The sequence below is a fragment of the Lactuca sativa genome, chromosome 5 (assembly GCF_002870075.4).
Source record: "Lactuca sativa cultivar Salinas chromosome 5, Lsat_Salinas_v11, whole genome shotgun sequence".
In the NCBI taxonomy this organism is placed as follows: domain Eukaryota; kingdom Viridiplantae; phylum Streptophyta; class Magnoliopsida; order Asterales; family Asteraceae; genus Lactuca; species Lactuca sativa.
Genome location: NC_056627.2, coordinates 244,550,796 through 244,573,353, shown reverse-complemented (window position 1 = coordinate 244,573,353; position 22,558 = coordinate 244,550,796).

Genomic DNA, 22,558 nt, shown 5'->3' with positions numbered 1-22,558 from the left:
TAGGAAAGATTTTTGTAACATATATTTTTCAGGAATGCTTCTTTTGAGTTTAATTATTTAAATCTATGTTTTGAGTTTTTGTCTCGGTCACGAGATGGTAACGGAGGTACTACGGTATGGCATCCTTGATTCAAAGAACGTGCATTTGCAAGACACCACGACGTGGCAAGGAATTGACCACGATCTGGTGATGTTATTATGTTGATCCCTAGATTTCTGGGCCATGAACCCTATTTAAAGGATGTGATAGATAGGGTTTCTTCCACCTTCAGCTTCCATCACGTCGAAAGAGCCCTTCATAAACCCTAACCCATTTTTCATGCTTTTGGCTTATATGTGTTGATTTTGTGATCTTGGAATGAAGAAGAAGGAGCTCTTGTGCTTATCTTGCAGAAGCAACTCATATCTATTATTTTGGATGCTACTTAAGTCCTCAAGCTTTCATATGTTTGGTTATTTATTTATATATCTAGGATATTTTGCATGTTTTGGTTCAAAGAACATTCATTTGCAAGACACCATGACGTGGCAAAGCATTGGCCATGATGTGGTGATGGTATTATGTTAATCCCTTGAATTTTGACTTATCCTTCATTAATTAGACATACCAATATCTGCTAAAACAATCAATAAAAGTCACAAAGTATTGTTCACCATTATTTTTGGTGGATCTGAACGGTCTACACATATCAGTGAGGATTTGGTCCAACATATCCTTCTATCTTTCATTATTTCCTGTAAAAGGCACCTTTGTCAGAGTAGCATATGGGAAGCATACTGGATTGTAGCTGGCCTAAGAGTATATGGTTAAGAAGGTATTGATTTTAAACCAAACTTGTAAGAAAAAGGATGTAAAAGGTAACTATATAATTAAGTATATGGAAAGCGTGACAAAAACATAAAAGATGATGTCCAATAACAACGATTTTTAGTGTGTGTGTGTGTGTTTGTGTATATATATATATATATATATATATATATATATATATATATATATATATATATATATATATATAAAGAGAGAGAGAGAGAGTCTTGTGATGGAATTGAACATGCAAACAATTGGAAAGTAAATTGGTATTTTGGGTTATGAGGTTAAAGGGGGAATTATCTTAGAAAACAACCATTACATGAGAAAATCGCTAAGGAAGTTGAGAAATGATTTTTGTAACATCTCTTTTCCAAGAATGCTTCTTCCGAGTTTAATTATTTAAATCTATGTTTAGAGGTTTGGTCTTGGCCATGAGATGGTAACAGGGTGACCACGATGTGGTATCCTTGGTTCAAAGAACACACATTTCCAAGACACCATGACTTGGCAAGGAATTGCCCAAGATGTGGTGATGGTATTTTGTTTATCCCTAAATTTATGGGCCTTGAGACTTATTAATTAAAGGCTGTGATGGCTAAGGTTTCCTCCACCTTCAGCCTCCATCACTTCTAAAGATCCCTAGATAAACCCTAAACCATTTTTCATGGTTTTGGCTATTATTTGGGGATTTTCTGATCTTGGAATGAAGAAGAAGGAGCTTTTGTGGTTAGATTGTGTAAGAAACTCATCTCTACTATTTGTGTGTATCTTTAGCATTATTTTTTCTTCAAATAACGTGCATTTGCAAGACACAACGATAAGGCCTTGCATTGTCCACGATGTGGTGACGGTATTATGTTAATCCCTAGATTTTTGACTTATGTGTCATTAATTAGATATACCCATATCTACAAAAATAATCAGTAAAAGTCAAAAAGTATCATTCACCACGGCTTGTGGTGGATCTGAACAGTCCACACATATCGGTGAGGATTAGGTCTAGCAAATCCTTGCATCCTTCAGTGTTTCCTTCAAAAGTCGCCTTCATCACAGTAGCATAGAGAAAACGTATTTGATTTGTAGCTTGCCTGAGAGTATATCGTTAAGAAGGTGTTAGTTTGAATCCAAACTGGTGAGAAAAAGGATGAATAAGGTACAATATAATTATGGTTATGGAAAGTTGGGCAAAAACATGAAAGATGATGCCAGGTATGCAATCTAATTGCATACGAGTAGATAGAGTCATAGGTGTCTAATAATAACCATTTTTAGTAGATATATAAAGAGAAAATTGTCATGGAATTGAACATGAAAGGAATTAGCAAGTAAATTGGGATTTTAGGTTATGATATCAAAGGAGAGAATAACGTTAGAAAAGAGCCTTTACATGAGAAAATGGCTAAAGAAGTAGAAACAACATTTTTATAACATTTATTTTCCAGGAATGCTTATTCTGATTTCAATCATATAAATTTAATTTTTGAGGTTTTGTATTTGCCACGAGATGTTAATGGAGTGATCACGAGATGTCATCCTTGGTTCAAAGAACATGCATTTTTAAGACACTAGGACGTGGCAAAGAATTGGCCACGACGTGGTGACGGTATAATGTAACCTCGATTTTTGGGCCATGAGCCCTATTTAAAGGATATGATGGATAGAATGAAGAAGAAGGAGCTCTTGTGCTTAGATTGCGTAAGCAACTAATCTCTACTATCTATGTGCATCTTTTGGACTCTTTGTAAGTCCTCAAGTTTTCATATGTTTGGTTCCTTCTTCATATATGTAGGTTATATTGCATGTTTTTGTCAAAGAACGTGCATTTGCAAGACACCACGATGTGGCAAGGCATTAGCCACAATGTGGTGACGATTTTACATTTATCGCTTCATTTTTGACTTATGCTTCGCTAATTAGATATACACGTATCTATTAAAATAATTAGTAAAAGTCTCAAAGTATCCTTCACCATGCCCTATGTTGGATATGAAGGGTCTGCACACATCAGGGAGGATTACATCCAACATATCCTCGCATCCTTCATTGTTTCCTATAGCAGGTGGCTTTGCTAGAGTAACATAAGGGAAGCATGTTGGGTTTGTATCTTGCGTAAGAGTATAGGGTTAATAATACATATGTTTGAAACCAAAATTGTGAGAAAAAGGACAAAAAATTTAACTATATAATTATGGTTATGGAAAGAGGGTCAAAAACATGAAAGATGATGTTAGGTATGTAATGTTATTGCATAAGAGTAAATAGAGTCGTGTGGGTTTAATAAAAACCATTTTTAATAGAAATATAAAGAGAGTCTTGTGATGGCATTAAACATGCAAAGAATTTGAAAGTAAATGGGGTATTTGGGGTTATGGGGTTAAAGGAGAAAATAACATTTGGAAAAGAGGCTTTACATGAGAAAATGACTAAGGGAGTTGAGAAAAGATTTTGGTAACATCTATTTTCTAGGAATCCTTTTTCTAAGATTAATTATTTAAATCTAAGTTTTGAGGTTTTGTCTTGGCCACGAGATGGTAATGGAGTGACTAGGATGTGTCATCCTTGGTTCAAAGAATGTGCATTTTTCAAGACACCACGACGTGGCAAGGAATTGGCCTTGAGTTTCTTGAAGATGATATGTTTATCCCTAGATTTATGGGCCTTGAGCCCTATTTGAAGGATGTGATGGATATGGTTTCCGCGACCTTCAGCTTCCATTACCTCCAAAGAGCCCTTGATAAACCCTAACCCGTTTTGCATGGTTTTGGCTTATATTTTATGATTTTGTGAACTTGAAATGAAGAAGAAGGATCTCTTGTGCTTAGATTGTGTAAGCAACTCATCTCTACTATTTGTGTTCATCTTCTGGACACTTTGGAAGTCCTCAAGCTTTCATATGTTTGGTTCCTTCTGCATATATCCAGGTTATTTAGCATGTTTTGGTTCAAGTAATGCGCATTTGCAAGATACGACAATGTGGCAAGGCATTTGCCGCGTTCTGGTGACAAGATTATGTTAATCTCAAGATTGTTGATCACTTATGCTTAATTAATTAGGTATACCTATATCTACTAAAATAATCAGTAAAATTCACAATGTATTGTTCACCATGCCTTATGGTGGATCTGAACGGTGCACACACATCAGTCAGGATTAGGTCCAACAGATCATTGCATCTTTCATGTTTCCTATAAAAGGCGACTTTGTCAAAGTAGCATAGGGCAAGCGTGTCCGATTTATAGCTCGCCTTAGAGTATATGGTTAAGAAGGTATTTTTTTTAAAAAAAACACTTGTGTTAAAAGGATCAAAAAGGTAACTATATAATTATGGTTTTGAAAAGAAAGGCCAAAACATGAAAGTTGAAGCCATGTATGCAATGTGATTGCATAAGAGTAGATAGAATCGTAGATGTCTAATAATAACCGGTTTTAGTAGTTATATAATGTGATTATTGTGTTGGAATTAAACATTAAAAAAACTATAAAGTACATTGGTATTTTGGGTTATGAGGTTAAAGGGAGAATAACCTTACCAAGGATCCTTTATGTAAGAAAACGGTTGATAATGTCGTAAAAAGATTTTTGTAACATCTGTTTTCTAAGATTGCTTCTTCTGAGTTCAATTATTTAAATATAAGCTTTGAGGTTTTGTCTTGTCCACAAGATGGTAACGGAGTGACCATGATATGCCATCCTTGGTTCAAACGACATGCATTTTCAAGACACCACGACATAGCAAAGAATTGGCCACAATGTGGTGAAAAGATGGTATGGAGTGAGGTTTTTTTTTTTTTGCCACAAGATCTTAAAAAGGATGATGATATCCCATCCTTTGTAACATCCTAGGAATTCTTCTTCTGAGTTTAATTATTTAAATCTAAGTTTTTAGGTTTGTTATGGCCATGAAATGGTAATGCAGTTACCACAATGCGTTATCCTTGGTTCAAAGAACACGCATTTTCACGACACCACAACGTGGCAAGGAATTGGCCATGAGTTTTTTTACGGTGATATGTTTATCCCTAGATTTATGGGTCTTGATCCCTGTATAAAGGATGTGATGGGTAGGGTTTCCTCCACCTTCAACTTCCATCACCTCCAAAGAGCCCTTGATAAACCCTAACCCCTCTTTCATGCTTTTGGCTTATATTTTATGATTTTGTGATCTTGGAACGAAGAAGAAGGAGCTCTTGTGCTTAGATTGTGTAAGCAACTCATCTATACTATTTGTGTGCATCTTCGGGACTCTTTGGAAGTCCTCTAGCTTTCATATGTTTGGTTCCTTCTTCATGTATCTAGGTTATTTAGCATGTTTTGGATCAAATAATGCACATTTGCAAGACACCACGATGTGGCAAGACATTTGCCATGATGTGATGACGGTATTATGTTATTCTCTAGATTTTTGACTTATGCTTCGCTAATTAGACATACCCATATCTAATAAAATAATAAATAAAGTCACAAAGTATCGTACACCACGCCTTGTGGTGGATCTGAACAGTCTCCACACATCAGTTAGGATTAGGTCCAACAGGTCATTGCATCTTTGTCAGAGTAACATAGGGGAAATGTATTCGATTTGTAACTTTCTTTAGAGTATATCGTGAAGAATGTGTTTGTTTGAAAAAAAACTTGTCACAAAAGGATAAAAAAAGGTAACTATATAATTATGGTTTTGGAAAGAAGGGCCAAAACATGAAAGATGAAGCCAGGTATGCAATGTGATTGCATAAGACTAGACAGAATCGTAGATGTCTAATAAAACACACTTTTAGTAGATATATAATGAGAGTATTGTGATGATATTTAAGATGAAATGAATTAGAAAGTAAATTGGTATTTTGGGTTATGAGGTTAAAGGGAGAATAACCTTACAAAGGAGCCTTTACGTGAGAAAATGATTGAGGAAGTTAAAAAAAAGATTTTTGTAACATCTGTTTTCCAGAATTGCCTCTACCGAGTTCAATTTTTTAAATCTAATTATGGAGGTTTTATCTTGGCCACGAGATGGCGATGGAGTGACCACGATATGCCATCTTCGGTTCAAATGACATGCATTTTCAAGACACCACGATGTGGAAACGAATTGGCCAAAATATGGTGACGAGATACTATGGAGTGAGGTTTTGTCTTGTCCACGAGATCTTATAAAGGATAATGATATGTCAACCTTTCTAACATCCTAGGAATGCTTCTCTTGAGTTTAATTATTTAAATCTAATTTTTGAGTTTTTGTCGTTGCCACGAGATGGTAATGTAATGACCACGATGTGTCATCCTTGGTTTAAATAACGACCATTTTCAAGACACCACGATGTGGCAAGGAACTGGCCACGATTTTGTGACGGTATTATGTTTATCCTTAGATTTATGGGCCTTGAGCCCAAATTAAAGGATGTGATGGATAGGGTTTCCTCCACCTTTAACCTCCATGTTCTACAAAGAGCCTTTGATAAACCCTAACCCTTTTTGCATGATTTTGGCTCATATTCGGTGATTTTTTTTATCTTGTAATAAAGAAGAAGGAACTCTTGTGCTTAGATTGTGTAAGAAACTCATCTCTACTATTTGTGTGCATCTTTTGGAATCTTTAAAAGTCCTCAAGATTTCATATTTTTTGTTCCTTCTTCATATATGTAGTTTATTTAGCTTGTTTTGGTTCTATAACTGTGCCTTTGCAAGACACCATGACGTTGTAGATTTTTGACTTATGATTAGTTAATTAGATATACACATATATACTAAAATAATCATTAAAAGTCACAAAGTATCATTCACCAAACCTTGTGGTGGATCTGAATGGTCCACACATATCAGTGTGGATTCGGTTCAACACATCCTTAAATCCTTCATTGTTTCAGGTAAAAGGTGCATTTCAGAGTAGCATAGGGGAAGCGTATTGGATTTGTAGCTTTCCTAAGAGTATATGGTTAGCAAGTTGGTTTGAAACCAAACTTGCGAGAAAAAGGATGAAAACGTAATTATATAATTATGTTTATGGAAAGTGGGGCGAGAACATGAAAGAAGAAGCTCTATTTGCAAGGTGATTGCATAAGAGTTGACAAAGTCGTAGATGTCGAATAAAACCATATTCAGTATATATATAAAGATAGTTTTATGATGACAATTAACAAGAAAAGAATTAGAAAGTGAATTCGTATTTTGGGTTATGAGGTTTAAGAGGAGAATAACCTTAGAAAATAGACATTTCTTGAGAAAATGAGAAAGGAAGTAAAGAAAAGTTTTTTTGTAAAATATGTTTTCCAGGAATGCTTCTTCCAAGTTTAATTATTTAAATCCTAGTTTTAAGGTTTTATCTTGGCCAAGAGATGGTAATGGAGTGACCAATTTGTGGCATACTTGGTTCAAAGAATGCAATTTTCAAGACACCACGACGTGGCAAGGATTTGGCTACGACGTGGGGTCGGTATTATGTTTATCCCTAGATTTTTGGGCCTTGAGTCAAATTAAAAGGTTGTGATGGCTAGGGTTTCCTCGAATGTCGGCCTCCGTCACATCTAAAGAGTGCTTCATAAATAGTAACCCCTTTTGCATGGTTTTGGCTCATATTAGGTGTTTTTTGATCTTGTAATGAAGAACAAGGAACTCTGGTGCTTGTATTGCATAAGCGGCTCAGCTTTACTATTTGTGTGCCTCATTTAGACTCTTTACAAGTCCTCAAGCTTTCATATTCTTGGTTCCTTCTTCATATATGAAGGTTATTTAGCATCTTTTGGTTCAAAGAACAAGCGTTTGCAAGACACCAAGACATGGAAAAGCATTAGCAATGATGTGGTGAAGGTATTATGTTAATACCATGAATTTTGCTTATTTTTCATTAATTAGATATACCCATATGTACTAAAATAATCAGAAAAAGTGACAAAGTATCGTTCACCATGCCTTGAGGTGGATCTAAATGGCCCGCACACATCAGTGAGGATTAGGTCCAATGGATCCTTGCATCCTTCATTGATTCTGGTAAAAGGCACCTTTATCAAAGTACCATAGGGGAATCATATTGGATTTTGACAAAAAGATGAAAAATATAACTATATAATTATGATTATGGAAACCGGGGCAAAAACATGAAAGATGATGTTAGGTATGCAATGTAATTGCATAAGAGTAGATAGAGTCGTAGACATCTTATAAAAACCGTTTTCAATAGACATATAAAGAGAGTCTTATGATGCAATTGAACATACAAGGAATTTTAAAGTAAATTTGTATTTTGGGTTATGAGGTTGAAGGGGAGAATAATCTTAGAAAAGAGCCTTTACATGAGAAAATGGATAAGGAAGTTGAGAAAAGATTTTTGTAACTTCTGTTTTCCAAGAATGCTTCTTACGAGTTTAGTTACTTAAATGTAAGTTTTGATATTTTGTCTTGGCCACACGATGGTAATGAAGAGACCACGATGTGTCATCCTTGGTTCAAACATATGCACACTTTCTAGACACCACGACGTGGCAAGGAATTGGCCACCATGTGGTGATGATATTATATTTATCCCTAGATTTTTGGGCCTTGAGCCCTATTTAAAGGATATGATGGCTAGGTTTTCCTCCACCTTCCACCACCATCATCTCCAAAGAGCGCTTGATAAACTCTAACCCTTTTTGCATGCTTTAGGCTCATATATGGTGATTTTGTCATCTTGGAATAAAGAAGAAGGAGCTCTTCTGCTTAGGTTGCTTAGGCAACTCATCTGTACTATTTGTGTGCATCTTTTGGACTCCTTGGAAGTCCTCAAGATTTCATATTTTTGGTTCTTTCTTCATATATCTAGGCGATTTAGCATGTTTTAGCTCAACGAATGCGCATTTGCAAGACACCACGATGTGGAAAGGCATTGCCCACAATGTGGTGACAATATTCGGTTAATCGCTATATTTTTTTACTTATGATTTGTTAACTAGATGCACCTGAATCTACTAAATTATTCCTCAACCATCATCCACCATCATCTCTAAAGAGGGCTTGATTCATGCTTTTGGCTCATACTTTTTGATTTTGTGATCTTGGAATGAGGAAGAAGGACCTCTTCTGTTTAGGTTGCATAAGCAACCCGTCTCAACAATTTGGGTGCATCTTTGGACTCTTTGGAAGTCCTCAAGCTTTCATATTTTTGGTTGCTTCTTAATTTATCTAGGTGAATTAGCATGTTTTGGTTCAAAGAAGGAACATTTGCAAGACACCACGACGTGGCAAGGCATTCGGCACGATATGGTGATGGTATTATGTTAATCGCCAAATTTTTGACTTATGCTTCATTAATTAGATGTATCCGTATCTACTAAAATAATCAATAAAAGTCACAAAGTATATTTCTCCATGCCTTGTGGTGGATCTGAACGGTCCACACACATCAGTGAGGATTAGGTCCAACAGATCCTTGTATTCTTCATCGTTTCCTGTAAAAAGCGCCTTTGTCAGAGTGACATAGGGGATGTGTAATGGATTTGTAGCTTTCCTAATAGTATATGGTTAAAAAGTTGTTGGTTTAAACCTAAACTTAGGAGAAAAAGGATGAAAGAGGTAACTATATAATTATGGTTAAGGATAGCAAGGTAAAAACACAAAATGATGATACGTATGTAATGTGATTGCATAAGAGAAAATAGAGTCGTAGATTAATAATAAAAACCATTTACAATAGATATATAAGGAGAGTCTTGTGATTGCATTGAACATGCATAGAATTTGAAAGTAAAATGTTTATTTGGGTTATCAAGTTAAAGGGGAGAATAACCTTAGAAAAGAGCCTTTACGTAAGAATATGGATAAGGAAGTTAGGAAAGATTTTTGTAACATCTCTTTTTTAGGAATGCTTCTTCTAAGTTTAATTACTTATGTCTAAGTTTATAGCTTTTTTCTTGACAATGAGATGGTAATGGAGTGACCGCAATGTGTCATTCTTGGTTCACAGACCGCACATTTTCAAGACACCACGACGTGGCAAGGAATTCGCCATGATTTGTTAACGGTTTAATGTTTATCCCTAGATTTATGGGACTTGATTCCTATTTAAAGCATGAGATGGCTAGGATTTACTCCACGTTCAACATCCATCACCTCCAAAGATCCCTTGATAAACCCTAACCCCTTTTGCATGTTTTTGGCTCATATTTGGTGATTTTGTGATCTTGGAATAAAGAAGAAGGATTTATGGTGCTTAGATTGATAAGCATCTTATCTCTACTATCTATGTGCATCGTTTGGACTAGTTGGAAGTCCTCAAACTTTCATATGTTAGGTTCCTTCTCCATATATCTACGTTATTTAGCATGTTTTGGTTCAAACAACTCGCGTTTGCAAGACAACACAACATGTCAAGACACTGGCCACGATATGGTGATGGTATTATGTTTATCCCTAGATTTATGGGCCTTGAGCTATATTTAAAGGATGTGATGGATAGGGTTTCATCCACCTTCAGCCTTTATCACCTCCAAAGATCCCTTGATAAACCCTATCCACTTTTGCGTGTTTTTGTCTCATATTTGGTGATTTTCTGATCTTAGAATGAAGAAGAAGGAGCTCTTGTGCTTAGATTGCATTCGTAACTCATCTCTACTATTTATGTTCAACTTTTAGACTCCTTGAAAGTCCTCAAGCTTTCATATCTTTGGTTCCTTCTTCATATATCTAGGTTATTTAGCATGTTTGGGTTCAAAGACTACGAATTTCCAAGACACCATAATGTGGCAAGGCGTTTGCCACGATGTGGTGACGGTATTATGCTAATACGTAGATTATTTACTTTTGCTTCATTAATTAGATATACCCATAAATACTAAAATAATCATTAAAACTCCAAAAGTATCATTCACTAGGCCTTGTGGTGGATTTGAATGGTCCAGACACATCATTGAAGATTAGGTCCAACAGATCCTTGCTTCCTTCATTGTTTCATGTAAAAGGCGCCTTTATTAGTGTAACATAGGGGATGCGTATCATATTTGTATCTGGCCTAAGAGTATATGGTTAAGAAGGTGTTTCTTTGAAACCAAACTTTTGACAAAAGGATGAAAAAGGTAACTATATAATTATGGTTATGGACATCGGGGAAAAACATGAAAGATGATGATAAGTATGCAATGTGATTGCATAAGAATAGATAGAGTCGTAAATGTCTAATAAAAAACATTTTCAATAGATATATAAAGAGAGTCTTGTGATGGAATTGAACATCACAATATCTGGAAAGTAAATTGGTATTTTTGCTTATGAGTTTAAAAGGGAGAATAATCTTAGAAAAGATCCTTTATGTGGGAAAATGGCTAAGGAAGTTGAGAAAATAATTTTACAATATCTATTTTCCAAGAAAACTTCTTTTGAGTTTAATTACTTAAAACTAAGTTTTGATGTTTTGTCTTGGCCACAAGATGTTAATGGAGTGACCATGATGTTTCATCGTTGGTTCAAAGAATGCACATTTTCAAGACACCACGACATGGCAAGGAATTGGCCACGATTTGGTAATGATATAATGTTTATACCTAGATTTCTGGGATTTGAGCCCTATTTAAAGGATGTAATGGCCAGGTGTTCCTCCACATTCATCCTCCATCACCTCCAAACATCTCTTGATATACCCTAACCCCTTTTGCATGATTTTAGCTCATATTTGCAGATTCTGTGATCTTGGAATGAAGAAGAAAGAATTATTGTGCTTAGATTTCATAAGCAACTCATCTCTACTATATGTGTGCATTTTTTGGACTCTTTGGAAGTCCTCAAGCTTTCATATTTTTGGTTCCTTCACCATATATCTACGTTATTTAGCATGTTTTGGTTCAAATAACTAGCTTTTTCAAGACAATACGACTTGGTAAGCCATTGGCCACGACTTGGTGATGGTATTATGTTTATGCCTAGATTTTTGGGCCTTAAGCCCTATATAAAGGATGTGATGGATAGGTTTTCCTCCACCTTCAGCCTCTATCACCTCCAAAGAACCCTTGATAAAGCCTATCTGCTTTTGCTTATTTTTGTCTCATATTTGGTTATTTTGTGATCCTGGAATGAAGAAGAATGAGCTCTTATGCTTAGATTGCGTTAGCAACTCATCTCTACTGTTTTGTTCATCTTTTGGACTCCTTGAAAGTACTCAATCTTTCATATCATTGTTTCCTTCTTCATATATCTAGGTTTTTTAGCATGTTTTTTTTTCAAAAGACCGCGTATTTCCAAGACATTACAATGTGGCTAGCCATTGGCCACGATGCGGTGAATGGTATTATGTTAATAGCGAGATTTTTGATTTATGCTTCATTAATTAGATATACCCATATCTACTGAAATAAAAAATAAAAATCACAAAGTATCATTCACCATGCCTTGTGGTGGATTTGAACAGACCACACACATCAGCGAAGATTAGGTCCAACAGATCCTTATATCCTCATTATTTCCTGTAAAAGGCGCCTTTATCAGAATAGCATAGTGGAAGCATATCATATTTGTATCTTTCTTAATAGTATATGGTTAAGAAGGTGTTGGCTTGAAACCAGCCTTTTGACAAAAGGATGAAAAAGGTAACTATATAATTATGGTTATGGAAATCGGGGTAATAACATTAAAGATGATGATTGGTATGAAATGTGATTGCATAAGAATAGATCGAGTCGTAGATGACAAATAAAACCATTTTCAATAGATATATAAAGAGAGTATTGTGATGGAGTTTCACATGCCAATAATTGGAATGTAAATTAGTAGTTTGGCTTATGTGTTTAAAGTGGAGAATAACCTTAGAAAATATCCTTTATGTGGTAAAATGGCTAAGGAGGTTGAGAAAAGAATTTTGTAATATCTATTTTCAGGAATGCTTCTTTCGAGTTTAATTACTTAAATTTTTATTTTGAGGTTTTGTCTTGGCCATGAGATGGTAATGGAGTAAGCACGATGTGTCATCCTTGGTTCAAAGAACTCACATTTTCAAGACACCATGACGTGCCAAGGAATTGGCCACGCTGTGATGATGGTATTATGCTAATCCCGAGATTTCTGGGCCTTGATACTTATTTAAAGGATGTGATGGCTAGGGCTTCCTCCACCTTCAACCACCATCTTCTCCAAAGAGCCCTTGATAAACATAACCCCTTTTCCATGCATGTGCCTCATATTTTGTGATTTTGTGGTCTTGCAATGTAGAAGAAGGAGCTCTTATGCTTAGGTTGCGTAAGCAACTCATCCCTACTATTTGTGTGCATGTTTTGGACTCTTTGGAAGTCCACAAGATTTCATATCCTAGTTGCTTCTTCGTATATCCAGGTTAATTAGCATGTTTTGGTTCAAAGAACGAGCATTTGCAAGATGCCACGATGTGGAAAGGGATTGGCAATAATGTGGTGATGGTATTATATTAATCACTATATTTTTGACTTATGCTTTGTTAATTAGGTATACAAATATCTACAAAAATAATCAGTAAAAGTGACAAAGTATCATTCACCAGGCCTTGTGGTGGATTTGAACAGTCCACAAACATCAGTGAGGATTAGGTCCAACAGATCCACGCATCCTTTATTGCTTCCTATAAAAGGTGCCTTTGTCAAAGTAACATAAAGGAAGCATAATGGATTTTAACTTGCCTAAGACTATATGGTTAAGAAAGTGAACTTGTGAGAAAAATAAAGGATGAAAAAGGTAACTATATGATTATAGTTATGAAAATCGGGGAAAAAACATGAAAGATGATGCTAGGTATGCAATGTGATTGCATAAAAGTGGATAGAGTCGTAGATGTCTAATAAAAACCATTTCAATTTGATAAATAAGGAGAATCTTGTGATTGCATTGAACATGAAAAGAATTTGAAAGTAAAATGGAATTTTTGGTTATGAGGTTAAAGGGGAGAATAACCTTGGAAAAGGCCTTTATGTGAGAAAATGGCTAATTGGTTGAGAAAAGGTTTTTATAACATCTGTTTTCCAAGAATTTGACTTTTAAGTTTAATTATTTAAGTCTAATTTTTGAGGTTTTGTCTTGGTCGTGAGATGGTAATGGAGTGACCACGATGTGTCACTCAAAGAACACCTATTTTCAAGACACCGCAACATGGAAAGGAATGGCCACGATTTGCTGATGGTATTATCTTTATCCCCAGATTTTTGGGACTTGATCCATGTTTAAAGGATGTGATAGCTTGGATTTCCTTCACCTTCAGCCTCCATCACCTCCAAAGAGCCTTCGGAAAACTCTATCCCCTTTTGAATGCTTTTGGCTCGTATTTGGTGATTTTATAATCTTGGAATAAAGAAAAAGGAGCTCTTGTGCTTAGATTGAGTAAGGAACTTATCTCTACCATTTGTGTGCATCTTTTGGACTCTTTGGAAGTTCTGAAGCATTCATATGTTTGGTTCTTTCTTCATATATGTTTATCCCTAGATTTATAGGCCTTGGGCCCTATTTAAAGGATGTGACTTATAGAGTTTCCTCCACCTTCACCCTCTATCACCTCTGAATAGCCCTTAATAAACCCTATCCTCTTTTGCGTGTTTTTGGCTCATATTTGGTGATTTTGTGATCTTGGACCGAAGAAGAAGGTGCTCTTGTGCTTAGATTGCGTTAGCAACTTATCTCTACTATTTGTGTGCATCTTTTGGAATCCTTGTAAGTCCTCAAGCTTTCATACGGTGGGTTCCTTCTTCATATATATATATATATATATATATATATATGTGTGTGTGTGTGTGTGTGTGTGTGTGTTATTTTGCATGTTTTGGTTCAAAGACTGTGCATTTCCAAGACACCACGATGTGGCAAAGCATTGGCCACGATGTGGTGACGGTATTATGTTAATCCGTAGAGTTTTTACTTAAGCTTAATTAATTAGATATACCCATATCTACTAAAATAGTCCGTAAAAGTCACAAAGTATTATTCACCATGCCTTGTAGTGGATTTGAACGGTCTGCACATCTTAGTGAGGAATAGGTCCAACAGATGCTTGCATCCTTCATTGTTTCCTATAAAAGCCACGTTTTTCAGAGTAGCATAGGGGACGCGTATCGGATTTTTTGCATGCCTAAGAATATATGGTTAAGAAGGTGTTGGTTTGAAAGCAAACTTTTGACAAAAGGATGAAAAAAGTAACTATATAATTGTGGTTATGGAAAGCTGGGCAAAAACAAGAAAAATGAAGCTATGTATGCAATATGGTTGCATAAGAGTAGATTGAGCCATAGATGTCTAATAAAAACAATTTTCAATAGATATATAAAAAGATTCTTGTGATTGCATTGAACATGAAAATAATTCTAAAGTAAATTGGTATTTTGGGTTATGTGGTTAAAGGAGAGAATAACCATAGAAAAGAGCCTTTACGTGTGAAAATGGATAAGGAAGTTGAGAAAAGATTTTTGTAATATCTGTTTTCTAGGAATGCTTCTTCCGAGTTTAAGTACATAAATCTAAGTTTTGAGGTTTTGTCTTGGAACGAAGATAGTAATGGAGTGACCACATTGTGTCATCCTTGGTTCAAAGAACAAACATTTTCAAGACACCACGACATTGCAAGGAATTAACCACAATGTGGTGACGGTATTGAGACCTATTTAAAGGATGTGATGGCTAGGATTTCCTCCACCTTCAGCCACCATCATCTCCAAAGAGCTCTTGATAAACCCTATCCCCTTTTGCATGATTTTGGCTCATAGATGGTAATTTTGTGATCTTGGAATGAAGAAAAAGGAGCTCTTCTTCTGAGGTTGCACAAGAAACTCATCTCTACTATTTTTGTGCATGTTTTGGACTCTTTGGAAGTCCTCAAGCTTTCATACGTTTGGTTCCTCCTTCCTTTATCTAGTTTTTTAGCATGTTTTTGTTCAAAGAACGCGTATTTGCATGATACGCAGACGTGGCAAGGCATTGGCCACAATGTAGTGACGATATTTTATTAGTAGCTAGATTTTTGACTTATGGATTGTTACTTAGATATACCCATATCTACGAAAATAATCAGTAAGAGTCACAAAGTATAGATCACCAGATCATTTCTTCCTTCATTGCTTCATTTGAAAGGCACCTTTGTAAGAGTAAGAAAGAGGAAGTGTAAAGGATTTGTATCTTGCCTAAGAGTATATGGTTAATAAGGTGGTTTTTTGAAACCAAACTTGTGAGAAAAAGGATGAAAATGGTAATTATATAATTATGGAAAGTGGGGCAAAAACTTGAAAGCTGATGCATGGTATGCAAGGGTATTGCATAAGAGTAGCTAGAGTCGTAGATGTCAAATAAAAACTATTTTTAGTAGATAAATAAAGAGAGTCTTGTAATGGAATTGAACATGTGAAGAATTTGAAAGTAAATTGGTACTTCGGGTTACGAGGTTAAACTGGAGAATAACCTTAGAAAGAGCCTTTATGTGAGAAAATGGCTAAGGGAGTTGTGGAAAGACTTTTGTAACATCTGTTTTCTAGGAATGCTTCTTCTGAGTTTAATTACTAAAATTTATCTTTTGAGGTTTTTTCTTGGCCACACGATGACAAATGGAGTGACCACGAGGTGTCATCCTTGGTTCAAAGAACAAGCGATTTCAAGACACCACGATGTGGCAAGATATTGGCCACAATGTGGTGATGGTACTATGTTTATCTCTAGATTTTTTGGCCTTGAACACTATTTAAAGGATGTGATGGCTAGGGTTTCGTCCACCTTCATCCTCCATCTCCTCCAAAGAGCCCTTGATAAACCTAACCCTTTTTATGCTTTTGGCTCAGATTTTGTGATTTTGTGATCTTGGAATGAAGATGAAGAAGCTCTCGTGCATAGATTGCTTAAGCATCTCATCTCTACTATTTGTGTGCATCTTTTCGACTCTTTTTTTTAACTCCTCAAGCTATCATACGTTTGGTTCCTTGTTCATATATCTCGGTTATTTAGCATGTTTTGGTTCAACTAACACACCTTATCAAGACATCACGACGTGGAAAAGCATAGGCCATGATGTGGTGACGGTATTATATTAATCCCTAGATTTTTGACTTATGCTTCATTAATTAGATATACCCATATCTACGAAAATAATATGTAAAATTCACAAAGTATCATTGACCATGCCTTGTGGTGGATCTGAACGGTCCACACACATCCGTGTGGAATAGGTCCAACAGATCGATCATTGCATCCTTCATTGTTTCTTGTAAAAGGAGCCTTTGTCAGAGTAACATAGGGGAAGCATGTTGGATTTGTATCTTGCCTAAGAGAATATGTTTAAGAATGTGTTGGTTTGAAACCAAACTTGTAAAAAAATGATGTTAAAGGTAACTATACAATTATCGTAATGGAAAGCGGGGCAAAAACATGAAAGATGATGCTAGGTATGCAATGTGATTGCATACGGGTAGATAGAGTCATAGATGTCTATTAAAAACCATTTCCAATAGATATATAAATAGATTCTTGTGATGGCATTAAACATGCAAAGAAGTTGAAAGTAAATTGGTATTTTGGGTTATGAGGTTAAAGGGGAGAATAACCTTAAAAAAGTGCCTTTACATGAGCAAATGGCTAAGTGAGTTGAGAAAAGATTTTTGTAACATTTATTTTCCAGCAATGCTTCCTTCACATTTAATTATTTCAATCTAAGTTTTGAGGTTTTGTCTTAGCCACGAAATGCTAATGGAGTGACCACGATGTGTCATGCTTGGTTCAAAGAACGTGCATTTTCAAGATACCACAACGTGCCAAGGAAATTGCCACTATTTGGTGACGGTATTATGTTTATCCTTAGATTTCTGGGACTTGATCCCTATTTAAAGGATGTAATGGCTATGATTTCCTCCACCTTCCGCATCCATCACCTCCAAAGAGCCCTTGATAAACTCTAACACCTTTTCCATGATTTTGGCTCATATGTGTTGATTTTGAGATTTTGGAATAAAGAAGAAGGAGCTCTTGTCCATAGGTTGCGTAAGCAACTCATCTCTACTATTTGTGTGCATCTTTTGGCCTCTTTGGTAGTCATCAAGCTTTCATATGTTTGGTTCCTTCTTCATATATATATATATATATATATATATATATATATATATATATATATATATATATATATATATATATATATATATATATATATATATATATATATATATATATATATATATATATATATATATATATATATATATATATGTTATTTCGCATGTTTTGGTTCAAAGAATTGGCATTTGCAAGACATCACGACATGGCAAGGCATTAGCTATGATGTGGAGACAGTATTACGTTAATCGCAAGATTTTTTACTTATGCTTCATTAATTACATATACCTATATCTACTAAAATAGTCAGTAAAAGTCACAAAGTATCGTTCACCATGCCTTGTGGAGGATCTAAACGGTCTACACATGTCAGTGAGGGTTAGGTCCAATAGATCCTCGCATCCTTCATTATGTCCTATGAAAGGCGCCTTTGTCAAAGTAACATAGGGGAAGCTGTTGAAAGGCGCCTTTGTCAAATCCTCACAGTCTACATCTCTCCACAGTCAAGCTCCTTCAGCGATCACAACCGAAGTCATCGAGCTACAGCAGTCGTCTTTCTGTACTTAGTTTATTATCTTTCTGTAATACTCTTTATTGTCTAGTATGCCTTGCATGGGTACTCTTAGAGAGTTAATCACTTGTATTTCCTGAGTCTCTATAAATAGAGCTCACTCTTTATCAATCAAAACAGATCTCTTCTTACTCATCTCTAGATCTTAATTATCTTCAAGTCATATCTTTCTTACTCTCTGAAATCCTCTCGAACACAACTGATTAATACTTCTCTTCGGAGCAAGTCACTTGTGACTCTATCACTAAGATTGATCTCACTCACTAACTTCGTTTGAATGCATTCCATGTTATGAATCTTCTTATGTTATTACTTGATATATCAACTGCTGTCATTTATGTTTCTTTATATTTCTACAACTAACTATCTAACCATCTAACATATTAACTTATTATTGTTGAGCTTTTAGATCCTTTGAGATTTACTAATTCTACAATCATACTTGTTCCAACGTTTGTTCAAGTGTGTCTCAATTTATTTCTCTCAACAATTGGTATCAGAGCCATAGTGGTTGCTTTTTGAAAAACGGAACTCTGATTTTTCAAAGGGCCTTCTATACCACTGAAGCTCAATTTTAAACAAAAAAAAAACAAAATGGCAGAAGCACTTTCTCTAAACGTCTCCAACAGTTTTGGTGGTTCAAATCGAGCTCCAATACTGGTTGCAAATAAATACCATCACTGGTCTCAAAGAATGGAAAGATACGTAAGGATACTTGGTAGAGATGTATGGCGATCTATTGAAGAAGGACAACATGTCCCTGTTCTTACACCTGTTCAAACCGATGGCACCACAGCCAGATTAGGAGGAGGACAACCTGACTTTAACCATCCCACCAAGGACGATCTTGATAAAATGGAAAATGATGTTGTTGCTTTTTATGAAATCTCTTGTAGAGTTGCTCATGACAACTTCGATAGTATCATAAATTGTAATTCAGCAAAAGAGATCTGGGATGTTCTCAAGAACTTGTATGAAGGCTCAGAACAAGCTCAAGATAAGAAGCTCACAACTGCACTCGAAGAATTCAACAACTTCAAAGCTCATGCTGGTGAAAGTTTAGAGGACTCCTTCAAAAGGTTCAATCTGATTGTTACTAAGTTATCAAATGTCGTCACCATCCGCAGTAACCATGAAGCTAACCTTCAATTTCTCAATGGGTTAGGAAGATATTGGACTACTGCTAAGATGATATTTCAAGGAGATAGAAAGATGCATTCCATGTCTCTTTACAAGCTGTATGGGGAGTTGCAAGCACAAGAATCCACCATACTCAAAGATTGTGCTGACTTCGGAGGACCACTTGCTCTTGTAGCACAAGCTCCTCACAACCAGTCTTACTCACCCTCATATGACACTACACCGCAGTCGGACGAAGCTGACTCAGAGTATGATGATGAAGAAGAATTTCCGAAGGCTATTGCTATAGTTAGTGAACAGTTCAACCGACTACCACCTCACTCTTTTCGCAAGAATCAACAATTCAATAAACCTCCTTTCAATCGTAAATTCAACCCAAAAAACAATCACTCTCATTATCCTAAAAGTTCACACCCACAACCGCAATCTCAAAACACTCAACCAAAGGAGACACCGCAGTCTATGCAAACCTCTGACTCTGGTACTCCTTCAGAAGACAAAAGTGATCTTGTAGTATGCCACAAATGCAACAAAGAGAATCATTTTGCAAAGGATTACAAAGCCAACGTTGTGAAAGACAGAGCATTCTACCTTAGAATGGCTCAAGAACTGGAAGAAAAGGAAAAGGCTAGGGCTTATGTGGCTCATGTTAAAAGAGACCATCAAGTTTGGTCATCTGGAGATGAAGAAGAAAGCATCACCAACATCAAAGGGAAAGGCAAGATCAGTATGCTACGAACTGCTGATGATGATGGCTCTACAAAGCTGGAAAGTAACTACTGCTACATGGCAAAGGATGGAACTCTAAGCATCGTCGACCAGGTAAAACTCATGACCCAAACTCTAAACTATAACATGCATGACTGTCAACCTTTCATAGACAATCTTAATGAAACATGTGTTTCCATCGTTTCAGACTACAACAAAGCCTTAGATGAGAAGAACATAGCGTCCCAAGAGATGTTTCATGTGAGAGGACGACTGGACAACAACAAACTCAAAATGGCTATCTTAGAAAAAGATTTAGAGTTAGAGAAAGATGCAAGAATGTTGAGTGAAACCCAACTAGAAACAGCTTTGAATCAAAGAGATTTAGCTCAGAGTGAGATTGTACGTTTAAATCTTTTAATAGAAAAATTGTTCAATGAAAGTGAAGCTATTGAAAATTTAGTTAATAATGGAACCGTGGACAATACATACAATTGGGGTTGGTCCAATGGATATCCTACCACAGAGGATTCCTCACCCCGGTTTAACAAAGATCGACATTATGTCCCTCCGGACCGAGAATTTCATTTCCCAGTCGATGACAAGACTTTTCCTGCAGATATCAGAACACACTTCGGTAGGCTTCATAATTTAAGTAATTATTGTGTCATTGTGGAAATTGTGCCTGAGGTGTCGGATTACACAAGTGATCAACCTCTTATCTGTGGCACAATCAGTTCAAATACTCAGACCTCATCCATTGTTGTTGAAGAAATAGTCATAGAAAGTCTTGCAGTCTCACAGGACTTTCCACCATTGTCCTTAGACCGCATTGCCTCTCACTGCAGTCATGATTCTCAGAAAAATCCCATTCCAGCCACAACCCAGACTTATGCTATTGTAGTTAAGTCTTCTTTACCAAAGTCCTCAATCAAAAGTTCAGTGACTCTTCAACCAATTCACCATGAACTACCCACAGAAAATTTTGATGTAGGTCAATGTTCTCAAAATCCTGAATTTTCAAGTTCTTATGAGTCAAGCCCTCGGTGTCAAAAAATTTCAAAGACTTCCAGGAAACCGCAGTTAAACACCAATGACTGTGGATCTCCAAAAACTTTAGCACAAAAGGCTTTCAAAGAGGATATTCGATCTCAAGGCACAAATCGACAAAGTTTTTCTAAAAACAAAAGACATATCAGATTTCCAAAATCCAAAAGTCCAGAAAAGTTTGTTTTTGCTCATTATCTTTCAAAAAACATTCCCATCAAGAAACCATGCAAAAAGGAATGTGCAGTTGCAACATCCATCCCTAATTCATCTGACAAAACCCAAAAGAAAGTAAGGTCTTTTGAAAACAATGGTTTTCAAATCTATTCCTCAGATGATCCAAAATGGAAGGGTATGTTACCAACTCCAACACTTTTAAAATCATCTCGAAGTTTCAACAAATGGAAAGGCATTTTACCAAATGCCAAGAATAGGTCCAAAGTGTCTACACATGCAACACCTTCTGCATGACAAACGTTTTCTAAATCCAACAGCTCTCGTGTCAAATTTTACCAAACTCGGACCAGTCACAAATCAACCACACCTTTCAGACCGTTGACCAAACAAAGAGCCAAAACTAAAGACAAAATTTCAGCATGTTAGTGTCAATGTAGTTGTCAGAAAAAGTTTTCTCATGTCAAAACTGACCTTCTTCAGAAACCTTGTAACTTTTCAAAAGGGCACTATGCTCCGAAAACTCACAAACACCCAGGACTAGGATTAAAAGTTAACACGAAACCAGTCCCTGCAACCTCATTTCATGCATCAATCAGAAGCTCGTCTGTTTTCCCAAACTCCAAACTAGTTTGGATGCCTAAACTGACCGTTTAATTTTCAGGCCTTGTGCAATGAGGAACAAGAAGAAGAATGGTTAATCGATAGTGTCTTCTCCTTGCACATGATAGGAAGGTTAGAATACCTTCGATATTTCAGGCCAATTTGCAACGGTGGAAATGTCACATTTGGGAACAATGCTAATGGGATAATCCGAGGTTACGGTGTTCTCACTACCGGAAACTTCTCTATTCAAAAGGTTGCTTATGTAGAAGGCATTAAACACAATCTCATTAGTTTTGGTCAACTATGTAAAGCAGGCCATCGTGTTGAATTTAATGACTAGTTTTGTTATGTAATGACAAGTAATAGAAGCACTTGTCTGATCAAGTCCAGATCCGAAGGTACTATGTACCATCTGGATGTATCTTTGATAATAGGCAAACCGCAGTTATGTTTTTTATCCAAAGCTGTATCCGAAGTCAGCTGGCTATGGCACCGCAAGCTCGCTCATC